This window comes from Muntiacus reevesi, chromosome 8, assembly GCF_963930625.1.
Source record: "Muntiacus reevesi chromosome 8, mMunRee1.1, whole genome shotgun sequence".
NCBI classification, from domain to species: domain Eukaryota; kingdom Metazoa; phylum Chordata; class Mammalia; order Artiodactyla; family Cervidae; genus Muntiacus; species Muntiacus reevesi.
Genome location: NC_089256.1, coordinates 93591867 through 93599338, shown reverse-complemented (window position 1 = coordinate 93599338; position 7472 = coordinate 93591867). Strand labels below are relative to the sequence as shown.

The following is a 7472-nucleotide window of genomic DNA, read 5'->3' as shown; positions in this document are numbered from 1 at the left end:
AAATTCCCCAAGCCAGTCTCCAATCATACATAAACCAAGAACTTCCAGATGTTCAAGCTGGATTTAGAAAAGGTAGAGGAACCAAAGATCAAATTGCCAACATCCATTGGATCATAGAAAAAGCAAGAGAATTCCAGAAAAACATCTACTTCTGCTTTACTGACTACACCAAAGCCTTTGACTGTGTGGATCACAACAAACCGTGAAACATTTTTAAAGAGATGGGAATACCAGACCACCTTACCTGCCTCCTGAGAAATCTGTATGCAGGTCAAGAAGCAACAGTTAGAACTGGACATGGAACAACAGACTGGTTCCAAACTGGGAAAGGAATACATCAAGGCTGTATATTGTCACCCTGCTAATTTAACATATATGCAGGGTCAATTCAGCTCAGTTCAGTTGCTCAGTCATATCCGACTCTTTGCGACCCCATGAACCGCAGCATACCAGGCCTCCCTGTCCATCACCAACTCCTGGAGTTCACCCAAACCCATGTTCACTGAGTCTGTGTTGCCATCCAACCATCTCATCCTCTGTCGTTCCCTTCTCCTCCTGCCCTCAATATTTCCCAGCATCAGGGTCTTTTCAAATGAGTCAGCTCTTCGCATCAGGTGGCCAAAGTACTGGAGTTTCAGCTTCAACATCAGTCCTTCCAATGAACACCCAGGACTGATTTCCTTTAGGATTGACTGGTTGGATCTCCTTGCAGTCCAAGGGACTCTCAAGAGTCTTCTCCAACACCACAGTTCAAAAGCATCAATTTTTCTGCGCTCAGCTCTCTTTATAGTCCAACTCTCACATCCATACATGACCACTGGAGAAACCATAGCCTTGACTACATCATCTGAAATGCCAGGCTGCATAAAGCACAAGCTGGAATCAAGATTGCCAGGAGAAATATCAATAACCTCAGACATAAAGATGACACCACCTTTATGGCAGAAAGCAAAGCAGAACTATAGAGCTTCTTCATGAAAGTGAAAGAGAGTGAAAAAGCTGACTTAAAACTCAACATTCAAAAAACGAAGACCATGGCATACAGTCCCATCACTTCATGGCAAATAGATGGGGAAACAATGGAAACAGTGAGAGACTTTATTTTCTTGGGCTCCAAAATCGCTGCAGATGCTGACTGCTGCTGCTGCTGCTGCTGCTAAGTCAGTTCAGTCGTGTCCGACTCTGTGTGACCCCATAGATGGCAGCCCACCAGGCTCCCCCGTCGCTGGGATTCTCCAGGCAAGAACACTGGAGTGGATTTCCATTTCCTTCTCCAATGCATGAAAGTGAAAAGTGAAAGTGAAGTCACTCAGTCGTGTCCAACTCTTAGCGACCCCATGGACTGCAGCCTACCAGGCTCCGCCATCCATGGGATTTTCCAGGCAAGAGTACTGGAGTGGGGTGCCATTGCCTTCTCCGGATGATGACTGCAGCCATGAAATTAAAAGACACTTGCTCCTTGGAAGAAAAGTTATGACAAAACTAGACAACATATTAAAAAACAGAAATATTACTTTGCTGGCAAAAGTTGTGTCTAGTCAAAGCTACGGTTTTTCCAGTAGTCATGTATGGATGTGAGAGTTGGACTATAAAGAAAGTTGAATGCTGAAGAATTGATGTTTTTGAATTGTGATGCTGAAGACTCTTGAGAGTCCCTTGGACTGCAAGGAGATCCAACCAGTCAATCCTAAAGGAGATCAGTCTTGAATATTCATTGGAAGGACTGATACTGAAGCGGAAACTTCAGTACTTTGACCACCTGATGTGAAGAAAAGACCCTGATGCTGGGAAAGGTTGAAGGCAGCAGGAGAAGGAACAACAGAAGATGAGATGGTTGGATGTCATCACAGACTTGATGGACATGAGTTCGAGCAAGCTCCAGGAGTTGGAGATGGACAGGGAAGCTTGGCATGCTACAGTTCATGGGGTCGCCAAGAGTAGGACACGACTGAGTGACTGAACTGAACTGAGTTCTCAGCTGGAAACAGGGGTGGGGAGTGGGAGACAGGAGAAACCAGGAGGGCAAGCATGTAGACAGCGTTTCAATCTACCACCTGACTTCCCTTATTCATGCATTAGTTTTAACTACGAAATAAACAAATAAGCCATATATAACATGTGTGAAATCCCATCACCCACTGGTAACCACTTTACATACTGATGTCCCTCTGAGAGCAATGGAATTTTGTTTACTATTTTTATATGTATAAATACAGTGTTTTTCTCTTCTCAACAGAAATTCTATTATATCTAAATTCTTATCTATATTCTTCTCACTAACAGTATATCTAAAGGATTAGTTCAGTGAGGATGAGACAGTTGGCTAGTCCACTAGTTGATGGGGAAGACGCCTGGCACAGAAAAAAGAGACTGCAACGACTAATCTTGAAGGCAGCCGGGGATGAGGGTTGGATCTGAGATTGTCTAAACAGGCAGGCAGCCCTGAGCACACTGTGTAGACTCTGGGGGCAGTTACCTAGCTGAAAGTCAGTGGGCAAGCTGGCCTGATACTAACAAGCCCATCCTTATTTTACAGGACATCCGTTGGTGGGGTGTGTGGTATGGGGACAGGGACCTGGCTCAGAAGGAGTCAGAACCCCGGCCTCAGGGTCAGAGTGGGGCTAGATCCTGCAAGGAGTGGCTGTGTGAGAGTCCCAGGGAGAAAGGGGGGGGCCCTTAACAACCACTTCCAATCAGCTCAGGGGCTCATCTATCAAGGATAAGGTTAACCCCAGGCTAGCTCCAGGCTGAGGATGCTGAATTAGATCAGTAGCGGTAGTGATGAAGAAGAGGGGGTCAATTCAAGAATTAATCTTTTTTTTTTTTTAAATGTGGAACGCTTCACGAATTTGCATGTCATCCTTGTGCAGGGGCCATGCTAATCTTCTCTGTATCGTTCCAATTTTAGTATATGTGCTGCCGAAGCGAGCACAAGAATTAATCTTGACTAATCATTGGTGTGGCTTCCCTGGTGGCTCAGACTGTAAAGAATCCACCTGCAACGCGGGGGACCTGGGCTCCGTCCCTGGGTTGGAAAGATCCCCTGGAGGAGGAAATGGCGACCCACTCCAGTATTCCTGCCTGGAGAATCCCGTGGACGGAGGAGCCTGGCGGGCTACATAATTGGCAAGAGACAGCGACTGGTGGGAAGGAAGGGAAGGGCACAAAGTTTCCCAATCTGCTCTGCTCCAAATCACCTGCAAAGCCTAATAAACAGAGCCTTCCCAGCCTCTTTACTGAAGATTCCGACTTAATAAGTTTAGGGTGAGATCCAAGGATCTGTCATTTTGTGTGTGTGTATGATTAGTATTTTTTATTTTTTTACTGAAGTGTAGTTGATTTACAATATTGTGTTATTTTCAGGCATACAGCAAAGTGATTCAGTTTATGTCTCTGGCTTGGGGTATTGGGTAAGGGTAATGGAATTCACTGACTTCAGTTTTAGGTATGTTGAATTTGGAGCATAACAACAATGGTGATAGGACTTCCCTGGTGGTCCAGGGGCTAAGACTCCGAGCTCTCAATGCAGGGGGCCTGGGTTCTATCCTTGGTCAGGGAATTAGATCTCACCACAACTAAGACCCAGCATAACCACGTAAATAAATTACATTAAAATAAATATTTAAAAAAACAATAGTGACTAAATCTATTGAGCATTTACTTTATACTGGTGCTTCACATGCACTATTTAATTTAATCCATAAAACATCCATATAAGGGAATTACTATTGCAATACTCCTTTTGAAAATGAGTAAATTGAGTGATAGGGACAGTAAATCATTTTCCATTAATTACACAACTAGTAAAAATAGATCAATAGAACAAAATAGAAAGTCCAGAGATTAATCCATGCACCTATGGACACCTTATCTTTGACAAAGGAGGCAAAAATATACAATGCAGAAAAGACAATCTCTTCAAAAAGTGGTGCTGGGAAAAATGGTCAACTATGTGAAATAGAATGAAACTAGAACATTTTCTAACACCATGCACAATAGTAAACTCAAAATGAATCAAAGACATAAATATAAGACCAGAAACCAAAACTCTTAGAGGAAAACATAGGTAGAACCCTCTCTGACATAAAACATAGCAAGATCCTCTATGACCCACCTCCCAGAAGAATGGAAATAAAAACAAAAATAAGCAAATGGGACCTAATTAAACTTAAAAGCTTTTGCACAACAAAGGAAACTATAAACAAGGTGAAAAGACAGCCCTCAGAATGGGAGAAAATAGTAGCAAACGAAACAACTGTCAAAGAATTAATCTCCAAAATATACAAGCAGCACATGCAGTCAATGCCAGAAAAACAACCCAGGAAAGTGGGCAACGGATCCACATTTCTCCAAAGAAGATATACCGACGGCTAATAAATGCATGAAAGGATGTGCCCAACATCACCTATTATAAGAGATGCAAATCAAAACCGCAAAGAGGTACCATCTCACCCCAGTAAGAATGGCCATCAACAAAAAGTCGACAAGCAATAAATGCTGGAGAGGGTGTGGAGAAAAGGGAACCCTCCTACACTGCTGGTGGGAATGCAAACTAGTACAGCCACTATGGAGAACAGTGTGGAGATTCCTTAAAACGCTGGGAAAAGAGCTGCCGGGAATTCCACTGCTTGGCATATACACCAAAAAAGGAGGATTGAAAGAGACAGATGTACTCCAGTGTTTGTGGCAGCGCTATTTACAACACCTAGGATACGGAAGCAACCCAGATGTCCACGGGGAGATGAATGGATAAGGAAGTCATGGTACATGCACATAATGGGATACCGCTCAGCTCTAAAAAGGAGTGCATTTGAGTCAGTTCTAATGGGATGGATGAACCTAGAACCTATCATACAGAATGAAGTAAGTCAGAAAGAGACAGAAAAATACTGTATATTAATGCATATAAATAGAATCTAGGATGACATGGACGTACAGAACAGCAAAGGAGACACAGACGTCAAGGGCAGACTTCTGGACTCAGTGGAAGGAGGAGAGGGTAGCATGACTTGGGAGAACGGCACTGAAATGCGTACATCACCAAATGTAAAATAGACGACCAGCGCAAGTTCCACCCAGGGCCGGTGTGGTGACAGCCGGGAGGGATGAGGCCGGAGGGAGGCGGGTGGGGCTTCAGGCCCGGGGAACACGTGCATACCTACGGCTGATTCCTGTTGGTATGTGGCAAAAGCCATCACAGTGCTGTAAAGTAACTATCCTCCAATTACGTAAGCGAACAGAGTTAAGAGAGAGAGCAGATCTGGGTGTTTAGACCCAGACACCCCTTCCCCCAAAGCCCTTGTTCTTCCAACAATGTTCTATAGTCTGTTGAGCGGATATGTCCCCACAGGCGGGAGCACCCGAGTTGGGTTGAATCACAGGTCAGGGCTGGAAATAAGGATTTGAAATGAAAATTTGCTTTAGACTGCCCAAGGAGAAAACCTGCAGAGAGAGAAGAGTATTTGGTCAGAGATGGAGCGGTGTTCCTGTTTTGAAATGCGGGCAGTGGATAAAAAGGCCCTGGGCGTCAGAGAGGTTCTAGGAGAATCGGGAGAGACAAACATTTTATAAACGAAGCAAGCTGAATTACCAGAAGGAGTAAATTTAAGAGCAGTAAAGAGCTCATTAAAATAAATTACCCATTGAATTTGGCGAAGGAGGTAATTTTTTACCTTGCCCAGGAAGGTGGAGTCGGGGAGGGGAAAGCCAGTCTCCTCAGACTGCGGAGAAAAGAGTCGAGGAGATGGAGGCGGAGAGTGAAGGCCTTTTCTGGCAGGCTCAGCCTTGACAAAATAAACAGGAAAAACATCCACCGAGATGTTCACCGCGCTCACCTCTGAGTAGCTGGGTTCCAAGTCTCTTTCATTTCCTGACTCCTTTTCTTCCTCTCGGGCTGCACTTTAGTAAGAATGCACTTGAGTAAGCATTGTTTTCATTGAGAGGGCGGTGCCGGAGAAGGAGAAAGCTGGGGGAGCAGGTTTGCCCCCCTTAACCTGGGATGGACACAGGAAAAAGGTAAACTGAGGTCTTACCTTCATGCAGGGGCAGATCAGCTGTGGGAATGAAAAAGGTACACTCGGTATCTTAAAAGACGAAGAGGCACTTTTCAATCTACAAGATTAATTTTATAAAATTGATTTATTTTTCTACACTAAAATTGTATATACTTTTGGTAACCTGGAAGTCTAAGACTGTTGGCTGTTGACTGTTGCCATCAGGTTCTTAGAAAATTATTTTCCTTTTTTCTGTGGAATGCTCCAATACCTAGCCATGCCATTAAGTATTGCTGAGTTCATCCGTTTGTGCTGTAACAAAGGAGCCATTTTAGGGGCAGATTTGTGAACTCAGGCAAGAAACTTAATACCAGCTAATTGTGATAAAACCCGTTACCAATTAGAAATAAACTTAATGATTACTTAGCTGGTTTCTTATGAAAACCTTTTCTAAGTGACTTGTTCTCTTCTTTTCTTGTCAGTGTTTCAGGAAAGAGTGAACTTGATTTCTCTGCATCTACTAAATCCATCTGTGACAAAATCTTATTTGTGAGGTATGATTTAGAGAAAATTAATGAAACCCAAAAAAAATTTTTCTTCAATTTCAACTTTAAGAAAATAAACCTGTATTGACAATAGTAGGAAAATTGTTTAAAATGCAAAATGAAAGCATTTGGGACCCAAGGACAGAGATGACTAGAGGGACCATAGGAGAGGTTTTACGTTGGGGCTCCCAGTATCTGTTCACAGACCCAGGGAAACAGCCGGGTGAGGGAGAACTGGCCAGGTTAGGATGTCTCAGATGTGACAGGGCTGGGGAAACTAGGGCTGGCAGAGAGGAAGCCGGACTGCAGTAAGGAAATAGCATCTCTCACCTCTTTGCCGTCACCCTGCGGGTAATCCCTCTAACGTTTTCAGCGTCTACTTCCAGTCTGACTGCCACATATTTATGGAAAGCATTTTTGCTACGGAACTGATCACCATTTTGCAATGTGATCTTTTCCACTTAATATTATAGCATTTTATCATGGCATTAAATATTATAAGTAACACTTTGGTACCTAAAAATCCCTAAATAGATGTTACATTTTTCAAGGCTAGTGAAATGTTTTCAGATTACTTTCTAGAAAAATTATATCAATTTCTTTCCCATCAGTAATAGACCAGTCCTGCTTCACCACACTCTCACAAGCTGTGATGTTATCATTTTTTCCATCATTGTCAATTTGATAGGGAAAATAGGGTATAGAGTTGTAGATTTTAATTTGCATTTCTTTTATTATCTTCAAGGTTGGTTCTTTTAGTGGCATTATAGTTCACATATATTTCCACTCTGAAATATTCATGTCCTTAGTTATTTTATTTAATATGATAATCATGCTTTTATTAATTTGGAGTTATTTTTAAAATATCAAGTACATTCATATTTACCTGCCATCTTGGCTTTTAATTTTTAAAAAATTTACAGGGAGAGTAGCC

At 42.7% G+C, this 7472-nt stretch overlaps 1 non-coding gene across 1 annotated transcript; it reads right to left on the bottom strand.

The window, feature by feature from the left end:
* Nucleotides 1-2825: 2825 nt before the first annotated feature.
* On the bottom strand, nucleotides 2826-2932 carry LOC136173824 (U6 spliceosomal RNA). The gene has a single exon (XR_010664304.1). It is a non-coding gene; the product is annotated as a U6 spliceosomal RNA (small nuclear RNA).
* Nucleotides 2933-7472: the final 4540 nt, after the last annotated feature.